The sequence below is a fragment of the Scleropages formosus genome, chromosome 7 (assembly GCF_900964775.1).
Source record: "Scleropages formosus chromosome 7, fSclFor1.1, whole genome shotgun sequence".
Classification (NCBI taxonomy): domain Eukaryota; kingdom Metazoa; phylum Chordata; class Actinopteri; order Osteoglossiformes; family Osteoglossidae; genus Scleropages; species Scleropages formosus.
Window position 1 is genome coordinate 10,163,425 of NC_041812.1, and position 12,923 is coordinate 10,176,347.

Genomic DNA, 12,923 nt, shown 5'->3' on the forward strand with positions numbered 1-12,923 from the left:
TTTCCCCAAAATCTTTGTGCTTATGGGACTTGGAGAAGCAATTTTTGTACAGAAAGCCTCTCGATCAAGGTACCTTGAAGTGGTACAGTAAAAATTACCCTGCTGTATGAATAGGTAAATAGGCAGCTTAACATTGTTTTAGAGGAGAGTGTTATGTAAATAAGGAGAAGAACATATATTTCCTACATAAAATTTTGAGTTTTCTCCCTGCAACTTACTTTTGAAAATATCAACATACTTAGTCATGTGCACTAGTTGATCATTGAGATGTGATGCTTGAAACGAATGCCTCTCAGATTAATAAATAAATGTAAATATAAAAGTATAAAGGTGTTCGGGGCCTGAGGATTTTGAGCGGAACGCATTATGGTGGCAGCTTTGATGTGCACTGTCACGCTTTTCAAGGTTGAAGGTATGAGAAGGTATTCACTAATACAATAAAGGAAATTAAATTGAAGAAAAGAAATGGCATTAAGGGAGAACGTTTCTCGTGCCACCCTCGAGCTGTGTGAGGAGCCAGCGGTGCAAAGGCAGGCGTGCGTGGGGGTGGAGGACAACGAGGACGATGCCCGGGATGGCAGCGCTGCGGAAACCGGTTTAGCAGTCCCATTTCCGGACGTAATTCACAGTATGCCGAGCCGGGGCTTTTGAGGAACGTGGCTACAAAATGAGAAACATGAAGTTTGTGACCTTGGACTTCTGCTCATCCATCTCAGCGGCCTGGAGCAGCCACACTGCATTATAGGATATGTGGGGAAAATTGGTTGAATATGCATTGCAAATGCTGCGGTGTGACAGGCAGAAATCCCATCTGCTAAGTCTTCATAAATTAAGAATTGTGCATGCATAACGTACCGAAAATCTGACTAGGTGTGTGTGTGTGTGTGTGTGAGAGAGAGAGAGACAGAGCGAGGGCTGAAGCAAATTCCTCAAGTTGGCAAACTAACAGAGCATGGCAACGGAGGGTGTTTTCAACGTGGGGTTCATTTTGTGTTTCTGCACTACTTTTTCTGATAATAAAAACTATTTATTAGAATTCATTCTGCTTAGGCTGGTTGTCAAGCTAATCGCTGGACGAAACCACGACGAAAAAGTTTTGTTACACTTGCGCAGAAACATTGGCTGTTACTCATGAGTCACTGTGGTGTTAGCGAGTTAGCGCTATAGCCTCGCCGGCAGCCCTGCGGTCGGTGCCTTGTACTTGTGAGTCACGTAGGCAAAGTGCTCTCATTAGCATAGCATAGCTTCTCTGACAGCTTGCGCGCCACCGTTGGGTCTTCCAGACGGGCCAGTGGCTTCGGCATGCCAAGCGTCTGGGCTGGCGGGAGCCTCGTGTTAGCCTTGTGTTAGCTTAGCCTTAGCTTTGTGTTAGCGTTGCGGGTTATGCTGGTGCCTCATAGTGCTTTGCTGTGTGTTCTCATGTAGGTTCAGATCTGGGACAGGGTGTCCGAAGTTTGCACGTTTGCAACCCGAAGACGCGTGGAATAAGGCAATGGTACTCCACTTCTGTACCCTCTCGTATCATGAAAACCCTGCGAGAGGTCGCTATGAGTTGAATTTGACTCTATGAATGACACTAACTCCGGCTTCATGCGAGCCTTGTTTACATTTATTAAGTTCACACTTTTCACCAACGCGACTTACATTCTTAAGGTATTATATATTGTAACGACCTGCATTACTGTGTTTAGGCGGGAAGATTTGTTTATTGTAAATGGTTGCATTATGGGAAAAATGTTAAACGTAAGTGTGCAGCCACTGGGGGCACTTCTGGGGGACATGATGGGGTGACCGTGTATGCCACTGTGTTTGAAGAGAGCCGGGGGATGCTAGGCGAGCTGAGAAGGCTGGCTAGAAGCACAAGTTCTTGATGGAGGGTTTGATTTTTCTTCTTATGGTATCAGATAAAGTATGGGGGGGAGAGAAAGCACAGGTTCTTGAGGAAACGAGGTCCTTGGGCCAAGAGCATTTTTCCTTGGTGCCGGTGTTCAAAGAAACGTTCGAGATGAATGCTGCCTGTGCGTCCTTCCTCACCCCAACCAAACCCACGGCGGCACATGCCACAATGTATTCGGTCATTTTTAAAAATTCAATTATCTAACATTTTTCTCCAAGGTGACTTACACTGTTATGTTTGTACAGTAAGCTACTAACAGATTTACCCATTTGTACAGCAGGAGGTAGAACTTGAATCTGGTGCTTTGGGTAGAAGGCAACGGCTCTAGTCTCTAGACCACCTGCTCCCCATATGTCACCTTTGCATTAGCTTTGAGTTAGCCTAGCATTAGCCGCATGATAGCTCTACGTCAGTCTTGTGCTGGCGTCCTCCAGGGTTTGCAGTGGAGGCCTCTGGCATAGCGTAGCTTCAGACTTTGATTTCGGCCTCAGCCGCCAGGTCTGTGGCTGAACCTCAGTTCCTCTTCGCCGATGCCCTGCAGTGGAGGAACGTTAGTCCCTAAACTGCAGATCTGGGTGTTCGAGGACATGATGGGATGCTGATGAATGTGGAACTTTCCAAAATATCTGGTTACACGTGCAGGTCCCTTCACCCTTTTGGTGACGGTGTAGGCTGCATGTACTACCAAAATTTAAAATGGAATTAGATGTGTGTGTTTGTTGTAACACAGTACTGCAGTGACGCAGTGTTTATTTGGATAACTACGTGCCTTATTTTTGGAAATGGCTCCAAATTCCAAAGGGAGGAGGACGATTCATTGGAGCCGGGAGAAGAGCTGTGCTGCAGGAGCGTGACTCGAGCGTCACAGAGCTCCTTTTGTGCTTCTGCCGATGGGGGATTTCAGACGAGAAGGGCCTCGGAGACTTAGTGGTTCCGGCAAAGTTTGATCCCACAGTTTCTTTCTTTTGGGTCGTAAAGCTGATTATGCTCAAATAAACCTACAGACAAGACGATCGGGTTTTAGTTAAGTGTAACCAAAACTGTTTGGATGCTAAGTGAGCTGATCTGGACAGGCAGCAGTGTTTCCCGGTACAGTCACTCATAGTGCCGAGCAGTACGTGAGGGAAGGGAGGGCCTTCTCAGACACTTCCTCCAGCTCTCAAACCATGAGAAAACCACCAGGTGGATTCAGCGCTATTCTACCGCAGCTTCGCTGACCACTGTTTTGAGTTATTTCCGGATGCGGATTAACGCCTGGGGAAGGGATCAGAACCGGCGCTTCTAGTCGGGAGCATCTGGCCTTCGGGGGCCACGTGAAGAATGGAGAATGGAGAAGTGTGTCGGAGAGGGCTGCGCCATTCCCTTGTTGCCACCATGCCATGGGGATTAGAGGTGATTCCTCCCCCCGGTGACAGCTGTGAATCGTGGAGGCCCGGCTTTGTGGTACTGCCAGGCACAGGGACAGGGTGGGAACGGCGTGGAGAGCAAGGAAGCAGTAATCCATTAGCACCAGGAATCCTGGGGATGTCGACCTTGAGTGCAGGGGAGGGGCTCTCTGAATAAAATCAAAGCTCAAGTTCATGATGGGCCTGGAGTTGAGCAGCCTGGAGGCATGAGGATGGACCAGATGGACGTGTGACTGCTTTTCCCTCCTTGTGCTTCCCCATTCCTTGCTCAGTTTAGAGTTTTAAATCCATTTATTATATTTGATTTATTCAGTGTTGTGAATGCTGAAATTGCTCAAAGTTTCTATGACACGGACCCAACCAGGATTTGAACTGGTGTTTTTGTAGTGATGGGTGCACCTCTGGGGGTGTGGAGGTGCAGTGGCACGGCAGGCTTGGCTGGGTCCTGCTCTCTGGTGGGTCTGGGGTTCGAGTCCTCCTTGGGGTGTTTTGTGATGGACTGGCATCCCGTCTGAAGGGTGTCTCTTCCCCCTCCGGTATTACGCCCTGTGTTGCCGGGTTAGGCTCCCTTTCACCGCAACCCTGCTCAGGATAAGCGGTTTCGGCAAGTGTGTGTGTGCACATCATTCACGTCTTCTTCCCTGCTTTCAGCTCATTTGGTCAATAAACCTGAGGATGTTCTGGAAGTTGTCCAAATCGAGTTGGAAAGTGTGTGTTGTAAACTGCTGCAGTGGTCAAGTCGCCGCTGAACTTGAACCAGTGCTTTCATTATGACTGCGAACACAGCATTGCCGTGCTTTATCAGACAGGGGTTTGTTATCTTCAAATGACAAATTCATAGGGGAGACGCACTGACATAATGAGAAATTTGGAATAGAATAATGGAATAAAAGTACATGGAAAAAGGCACCAAACATTGACCCATTTACTGTTCTTAAATGCAGCGATATACGGTATATTAACAGAAGGTTCAGGGCAGTGAGATTTTTATTTTGCAAAACAGTAATTTTACTATTTGATCATGTTTTTTCATGGAACAAGTTTCCTGGGGATCACCACAGCTCTTTTGCGTTCAGCTGTTATAGTCTCTGTAAGTTCAAATGATTATGAAAACTGGCAATTACAGCAGCCTGAACACGCGTTTATAGATTCATAGTGCACCAATAAAACACTTCTGCAAATAACATTAACGTGAAGAATATTTTGTTAGTGTAATTATTTGATGAATTAAAATATAGCACAGCTATTCATTTGACTAAACAAGTTGTGCTTCTCTTTGTTTACCTGTTGTGAGATATGCATGCACTTAGTCTCACACACACAGAGTTTATTGGAACATAATTGTTTTTTCCACTTCGTGCAGTTATTAATATATTTACACAGTCCACAGAAAGCTACTGAGTCATCATAAGTTTTTGTAACAACTTGCTTTATGGGTCTGGTTATCTTATGTGTAAGCCAATACAATATCCAGTAAAAAGAGTTAATTATAATTTTTATTTAAAGCACACATTAAATTGATTTTCTTCTCAGCGCTGTGCCTTTTTCAAATCTATTCCTGGCTCACTTCTAGGGAGAAATACAAGTATGTGATCATGGTGCAACATTTAACACAAGTGCAATTAAGTCAGAGGGATTCCGGAGTGAATAGGTTTGGATTGGAGGGAAACAGAACTCTTAAGTCTATCTGAATTCTGAAAGCCGGTAGGGCTGCAATATATTTTAGGTTAAAATGCATTTTACTCTCTATTTACTGCCTTAGTGAATGTCTCAGCAGTAAAGGTGTTGTCGCCACAGTGTTTCCAAGATTGCGAGAATGTTGTTCAGATGCTGCTGAAACGGCACTGGAAATTATGTCCTGAAAAGTGAACTTGCTCCATGCTGGACGCTCAAAGGCCAGTGTGTTGGGTTGTGCCACCAAGCATGGTGGCACCATACGGATGTGGCTCAACCTCATTTCTCTATGACGATGTTCTCCACCCTTTTCGGGCGAAGCTTCATGGGAAGGGAAATGCGAACGCACCCCTGACCTCAGGGTGTCTTGAATTTGTGGACTTTGCTGCTGACTTTTAAAGGTCACTTCTGTTCTTTCCTTCCCTTTTAAATCAAGATAAGACGAATATTTGGCAAGCTTTTTTTAAACGGGGGAAATGTTCCAGCAGTCAAAAATGGGTCCGAGAGCGAGCGGACTGCGTCGCGTATGGCTTGAAGCGCGTTCGGACCCGAATGAATCAATGCCAAGAGTGACTTTGATCACAACCGCTGACGTCCCCTCTGAGGTTCACGTATGACAGTAGCTTCCTCACGGGGAACTGAGCCGTGGTCCCCCAGCAGGCCTCCCACCAGTGATCTTTGACCTCTGCGCTGCAAATGCAGAAGTACTTTGAAAATCTTTTGAGAAGACAGGAGAGCGGTGATCCGTGGGAAGGGTGCGGCAGGGGGCAAGCGGGAGGTAGTGGGTCAGAGGTGCAGTGATGAGCAAAGAAGGATCTCCAGCCTGGAGTAGAGCACCAGGCTGACAGCACACCTGAGCTCAGGGAAACTGTCAGCATCGGACGTGGCCGACTAATGCTCCCATCTCCTAAATTCCCGCTTCGCCCACCTGCTCCACGGATTATTTTTGTCAGCGAATTCTCATCCCTGTTGTCTTTTTACTCTCTTCCTCTTAGGCGTGATACTGCAGAGGGAAGCGTTGCCTTAATGTCATCGTTAAAAATATTTTCTGCAGCGTGGCACGATAAGCTGACTCGGTTTGGTGGAGGCAGATCGGCGGACAACTGACCTTCAGTTTGCCGCACGTGGGCCACGGTACCTGCCTGTAGGTTGATAAGGTTGGAGATTCTGCTTGTTCCTTAAATCCCTGAAAATGAGTAGGCAGCAGGGAAGGAATATTTTTCACTTTTCCCTGCCTGTATGTTTTCATATACCAAAAAAAACATGTATGACAAGTGCAACTATATGTTAGAGTATATGATTTAGTTCTGTGATTGTCTTATTTATAATTAAAGATCTGGGTTCAGATCCCTGCTCCTGCTGTAATACTCTTGATTAAGGTACCTACCCTGAACTGATACAGTAAACATTACCCTGCTGTATAAATGTGTAACAGTTTGGCCCGGTTAGTGTATCTCAGCATACAAACCAACTGAAAATCTCTATGAAATAAGGCAACAAAACAACAACAATAACAATAACAATAATAATAATAATAATAATAATAATAATAATAATAATAATAATTTAATGGAAACCTTTGTGGTTTTCTATTTTTTGAAAGTTATTGTCTGGGTTCTGAAATGATACATTTTATACCCATTTCTGTTCTGTTGCACTATTCTCAAAATATAAATTGGCACATCTATTATTCTTGGAAATGGCCTTGAACATATTGATCCTCTGAATAGAATAATCCATCACACATATCCACACTTCCTTATAGACCCGTTAATGGGTATCATTCCACTGACTAATGTTAATGTCACTCCTTCAACTTCTGACTGGATCAGATTGTTACCACTGACCACTTCAGCGTGGAACTGTTCTTGCTTAATCGCACAGTAAAGACTTAAATACACAATAATTAAAAAGTCTGAAACGGTTCAGTTGCTTGTTGCATTTATTTGAAGAATTTCTGATAATTGTGGAGAAACTGACATTGGAGTCAACCGCAGCCAGTAATATCATATTGACAAGTCAAGCTGTTAGCATCCCTTTATGTCTCCTTCAGAAGCTACACCCCATAATGGTATCCATTCTATGATGATACAAGTTCAACTCTGCACTTGTTAATTGGACTCAGCTTATTATCGCTCATTGAGTGTTTGTCTGTGACACCAATAAACTGTGATGTTCATTAGTATATGTATGTTATTTATGATTTTCCCTTCTGTAGGTGCTCATTTTATGAGAAAGCTTTAATTCTCCCTACCCTGGTCCCTGAGAAGAGAAACAGTGTGATTTTTCCTTTCATGGTAATCCTCTGGTTAACTGTAAAAAGTAATTATTACTTCAAGACGGAGAGAGGATCCGCACCGAGTACATCCAAGGTCTGATCACTGTGCTCCTCTACCTCTGGCTGCTCGGTGGTCCTGCTCACAAAGGTCCAAAATCAAAAGTACACATGTTCTCAGTTATGACCCAAATGTGGTGAAACAAACTCCCTCTGTCCCTCAGAGCTGCTGAATCCCTTGCAGCTCTCAAAACATTTCTTTCGAGCCCATTTCTCTCGTGATCTCCCGACAGCTACGTAAATGAATCCAACAGCATCTGCTGTGATTGTCATTGTATTTATTATGTGAATGTCAAATAGGAAGCTACTTGAGGGATGTGAACCAGCAACATGGTGGTATCAGACAGACAAGCTATGTGCCAGTAATCCTGTTTCTCTGTCTAAAGCTCTTCACCTGTTCTTGATGCACGTTCAATGTGTGTCACTTTGGAGAAAACCATCTGCCAAATGAATAAATGTGTATGTAAGGAGAGATTTAGTTTTTAACAAGATGGCCAGGTCCGTAATAATGTTCAAGGGTTTTTTCAACACAGTCACTGAACCTTCCTGCAGGATTTTAGCTCCGTAGTAACATCTTCCAAACTGTTTTAAACAGGTGTTCGGCGTCTGCTCACCTCACAGGTGATTTGTGGCACTCAGCCCATGGTTTTACTGCCTGCTGCTCCTTTTCCATTACGCTCCATTACGTCCCCAGAAGCTCTCGGTGAGTCATGCAGAGGGTTGCTGTTTTACCCACGTCTTGTTCTCTGAACCTGAAATGACGAGCTTAGCTACATTAGATGCTGAGATGTTTGGCAAACGGCTGGTTGAACATTAAACTCTATGGCCCGGGCCTTTGACAGATTGATGTATCGAAGCCTGAGGCTGTTTGCTCTCTCTCCGTTGGCATGAGCCCGATTAATGGTTGGTTTAATATATAGCCTTTCATTCTTGTCGTGGGACACTCAAAGTGGCTCGTGGTCCTCAGTGCCGACGCCTGCTCCCTGCCCCCTCCCTTGCCGCCACATTCCGAGAAAAAGGATGAACGGTCGAGGAACAGATGTGATCTGGCTAATTGGGCAACCCCATCTTCCCAAACCCAGCACTACATGGAAGCCCTGTTAAGAGTGGGTTCCGTGCTCCTGAGACTCATTAACAGTGTCACTGGGGTTTAACAACTTGCTCTCTGTGGTTCAAGGTCTCCTTCTAGGACTTGTTCTGTCTTCAGCATCTTTGTTCCAACAGCAACTCTAATGACTGAACCTTTGTTAGAGCCAAAGTCCAACAAACCTGCCTGGTCTCAGAGCACAGAATTATGGACTGATAAGAGTCCATTAGCGAGGGTCCTCTTAAAAACATTTTTATTCAGTTTTCAACCAGCAGAGACCAGTCCGTCACAGGTATTATTCCTGTTGTCACTACCTCAAAAGCATTTCCACCAAGCCATGCACAGAGCTTAAGTAACCGTTGAGCAAAATGGCTTTTCCCAGCCGGTGGTGCATGGCGCTAGTTTAACAGTGGGGTAAATTTAGAGGGCAGTTTTCGGCTCGCAACAAAACACACCAAGAATCATGGGTAGACTTTGCCTGTTGCTAAGAAACCACCTTGAGCCATTGTAAATAATAAAGAGGCTCATGGGCCGGCTTGATTTGTTGCTTGGCAACGTGGAATGTAAATAAATGCGGACCGATGCTCCTACCTAAGCGTAGTTCTCTGCCGCACAGAAATACCAAATGCAGAATACAGCGGTTCAGAAACAGCGTCGCTTCTGTCGATGTTAATGCACGTCCATTATGCCAAAATGCCATATTACTAGCTAGTTACGGTACCTTCAACCCACACGTGTTCCACAGCTCTGCTGCACGTTTTGCAAAGACATATTTATGTTTATGCTGACTTTGATTTGTTTGGGAGATGCCGTTTTCCAAAGCAAGTTACAGTTAAGAAAAGACACGATTCCGTAAAGTATGAGATGCAGGCGCACGGCCGGCAGAAGGGCAGCTAGTCTGTCGTGTCTGCCAATGCAATTGAACATAATTGGCGATAATAACAGATCGGATCAGATTTTGCAGGTAACCTGGTCCAGATTCTCTCTTCTCACCAGTTTTTGATCTCTCTACAGTATCAGTGTAAAGTGAGTCCACTTGCTGGAAACCACTTCTTGTTCACTTTGGGTGTTCAGTGAACAAGTGTGACAGGGAAATGAGACACCGTGCCTTCCCAGCTCTTGAGAACTCCCAGAGATGTAGGACACCCGTGTGTTGTTGTGCTTCGTTCTTCTGTCCAGTTCCTCCTATACAGGTGTTGCCCAGTTTGCCCCAGTTCTCCTAATACTGCCTTCTACGGTTTTAGAGTTTTGAACACAAAGTGCCTTAAATTACTAGGTCACAATATGGGATTTTGTCCTTCACTCCTAGAGAAATTCTGTTTCCGGTTTGGTTCTTTGGTGGGCGAGAACCGTGAGATCAGGAGCTCCACTCAGATGTCATACCTGAGTTGATGTTTTTGAGAGACTGTTGTTGATTTGATTTTTTTTTGCACCTGTACCCAGGTTTGTTACTGGCTTTCTCGCTCTTCACGTCTTTCAAAATCACTGAGAAGGCCTCACGGACAAACCCCTTCAGTTGGTAACTCGTCCACCTGAACTATCAATCATCTGCAGCAAGAGGAAATTAATACACAGGGGTAACATATTTGTTATTGTAATAGACTCTCCTCGATTAAATATATTCAACGTTATGGAACTTTATGAGATTGTCTTGTTTAATTTAAATGATTGATTTCCTTATCTGAAATAATGGCATAGTTATTATGAATAATTGGTGTCATTTCCAGTGCCGGGCAAAGCGAGGTAATGAAAGGGAAGAATTTGAGCACATTGTCCCGTTCCATAGCGGTGGTTAAGCCTAAAATTTCCTGCGGTTCAAATGGTCACCAGGTGATTGATAACCTGACATCTGGCTTCTGTGAACACGCATACCACGGTCTCCTGGTCAAGAATATTAAAAAAAAACACAGCAATCAAAACATGACACTCTAAATCAAGCATGCATCGCTCTTTTTTTTTTTACTTGCGTGGCCCATTATACTCTATTTGTGTATGTATTTATTAATTTATTACAGTTTGCTCCAAGATGACTTGCAATGTCAGGTTTGTACACTAAGCTACTTACACCTGTTCAATTTTCACTGCATTAATTCAGGGCAAGGACCTTAAGAATATATGAGATGTAGAGAAGAAAATGTGATCTGTTCTTAAATGTCAAGTCTGACAAACCAGCAGATCTCCCACAATTCCACTGAACAGGCCTCTCGTATGCAGATTGTGCTGCAGAGCCCCGCCCACTACACTGGAATCAACCGCGTGGCACAAACGTACCTCACAAGCCTGTCGCACAGGAGATTCCAGCATTTCCGCTTCCACCCCACATTCGCACGCGTCTTTAATGGTGAGCGAAGGTCTCACCAGGAAGTCGGACCACCGCCGGAGACGCGTTTCCCCCCGAGCAGCGCGGCCCGCTGGTCTCTGAACACGAAACGGGTTTGCGGTTCTGCATGCAGATGGCAGTCCAGGGTGCTGGGCTGAACGAGATCATTTCCTCTCGCGCTTTTACCCCCCACCCTTCATGAAGGAGTGCTGGAGGAACGGCTGCGCGGCCCCCCGCGGCGTCTCACACCTCTCCCTTGCCAGCTTTAAAATAAGTCCTGCAAGACTCTCGGGCTCCTTGGATAACATCCGAAACAGGCCTCCATCTGTTTTACAAGCTTTCCAGTGCCGCCGTGACATGTTGATGTTCAGCAGTATCTTTTCTCCCACCTGATGGACTCTTGGTGGCTCGACGTTTTGCCACAGTCGTGATCTGACTGCAGAGCACCTCGTATCATCTGGTCTTTCGCCTCCATCTGTTCTGCTTCCAGTCCCATTTACCTCTTTCCCTCTTAATTTCCATTTTTTCTATTTATTTATTTAGCAGACGCTTTTCTCCAAAGCGACTTCCAGTGAACTCTATGTAGTGTTATGAGCCCACACACCTTATTTACCGTGGTGACTTACACTGCTAGATACACTTCTTACACTGGGTCACTCATCCATACATCAGTGGAACACACTCTCTCTCTCTGTCACTCACACGCTATGGGGGAACCTGACCAGAATGTCCTTGGACTGTGGGAGGAAACCCACTCAGACTTGGGAAGAACATGCAAACTCCACACACTAAGTGGGGATCGAATCGCTGTGCCACCGTGCCGCCCATCTTCCGTTCCTATTTCTTCTGCTCTTCTTCTGTTCCCTTCTCGCCCCCGTCTTCCACTCCTTTTTATCTCTGTTTCTGTTCTGTTCTCATTGAATCTGTGTTTTGTAGGTTATACTTACTTACTGACTTATGCCTACTACCCCTCTTGAGACAAAGCCCGTCAACAAGGGCTCTCCAGGCATCTCTGTTTGTAGGTTATATACACACACACACACACACATTTTCAGAACCGCTTGTCCCTTACGGGGTCACGGGGAACCGGAGCCTACCCGGCAACACAGGGCGTAAGGCCGGAGGGGGAAGGGGACACACCCAGGACGGGACGCCAGTCCGCCACAAGGCACCCCAAGCGGGACTTGAACCCCAGACCCACCGGAGAGCAGGACTGCGGTCCAACCCACTGCGCCACCGCACCCCGGTAGGTTATATAGTTTCTCTAAATTATTTTGCTTATAACATACCCAACAATCTGCTGGCAGTTACACATTTGTTGCCAGCGCTACTGTTTAGAAATTCTGCTTTTCCGATTTTCTTTTGCAGTTTTCTTCTAAAATCATACAAGGCGACCGTGTTGTAGGGCACTATATAAGCTTAATGTGACCAGTCTTATCCAACGGGACCCATCATGGGTGGGGTCCTGTGAGCTTCAGCTCGTGTCTTCGTCCACCACTTTGTTTACGAGGACCACAGTTCAGTGAGTTTTCTCATTATTATCCTTTAATTCTGAAATATTTTATCTTCTTATGGAGTAATATTCCCGGCCTGACAAATAAAGGCCCAAACACATCATTACTCCATTCTGGTGCCTTCTTCTAATTTGCTGTAAGCTTGACATTGTTCACACTTCACCAGTGATGCCCCTTTTTAAGAAGCATCCAGTACGGAGGGGTTCGACATTGTATTATTGTTGGCGAGTTAATGTCTTTCTACTTTTAATAATATGCTTCTTAAAAATTAATTTCAATCTGATTTCTATATTGATTTGATTTACATTGTTTTCCACAGAAAAGGGTACTTCATGATAGGAGAAACCACAGGAATTATTAGGCTTGCTTGGAGCGTGAATGAAATTCAGACATATTAGATTAATTTAGAGATATAGCCTTGGCACATCTGATTAGCGGGAAAACGAAAACGGCGCAGAGCTGTTCCAGGTCAGAGGTCACAGATACTAATTTCCCTGCGTTCAGACACAAAGCGCTCGCTCTGGGCTCCAGTACGCGGTCGCTGGTTCGGGCGGCCAGTAGGCGGTTGGCTCTGACAGATTCGGGTCGCCAGTGACAAGTAGATCCTGCGTGGAAAAAGTCCGAAAACCGCCGCTTCCTGATTTTTAAATGGAAAAAAAAAAAAAAAATCCCTATTAAAATTCAGGGTCA